This window comes from Myotis brandtii, unplaced genomic scaffold (assembly GCF_000412655.1).
Source record: "Myotis brandtii unplaced genomic scaffold, ASM41265v1 scaffold23, whole genome shotgun sequence".
Taxonomy (NCBI): Eukaryota; Metazoa; Chordata; class Mammalia; order Chiroptera; family Vespertilionidae; genus Myotis; species Myotis brandtii.
Genome location: NW_005358649.1, coordinates 4805462 through 4806028, shown reverse-complemented (window position 1 = coordinate 4806028; position 567 = coordinate 4805462).

Sequence of the window (567 nt, the reverse complement as noted above, 5' to 3'; positions counted from 1 at the left end):
TTTGGGGGGGGGGGGCGGGGGGGAGGGAATGTCAATTTGCAAAGGATATTTATTTCAGATTCCATCCCATCTACCTGCTTGAAGAGCCCAGGAAGGCCTTCCCATAGGTCCCGGAACAGCAGCCCTTCTGGGAGCCCTGGCCTCTCTGGGCGGAATTAGCAATGCAAAGAACGGGTGGCCCTCGGTCCCTCGCAGGGACCTGCTGGGATGCTCTGCTCCAAAGCCGATGTCATATATCATTCGAGGGGAAACCATTAAGTAGATTTATTGAAAGAACGTTTCTTCGGCACAGGGAGATCTTTTTGATGAAAGATGGGACTCATTATTCTCTACAGGACACAGATTGACTTATCTCCTTTATCAATTACAGTGTCTGCTTTCAGCGTCTCTCCATCAGCACGGGGCTTTGTAGTCCCTTCCCAGTGCTGAGGCCAATGTGTCTGAAGAAAAAGGTTTGTGTTTTACATTTTAATTGGAAATATAATATTGCACTTTGGAACTCTGACCCTCCCTTTCCAGGACAACGTGCCAAAGATCAATGGGGAGACACCACCAGGCAGGCTGGGA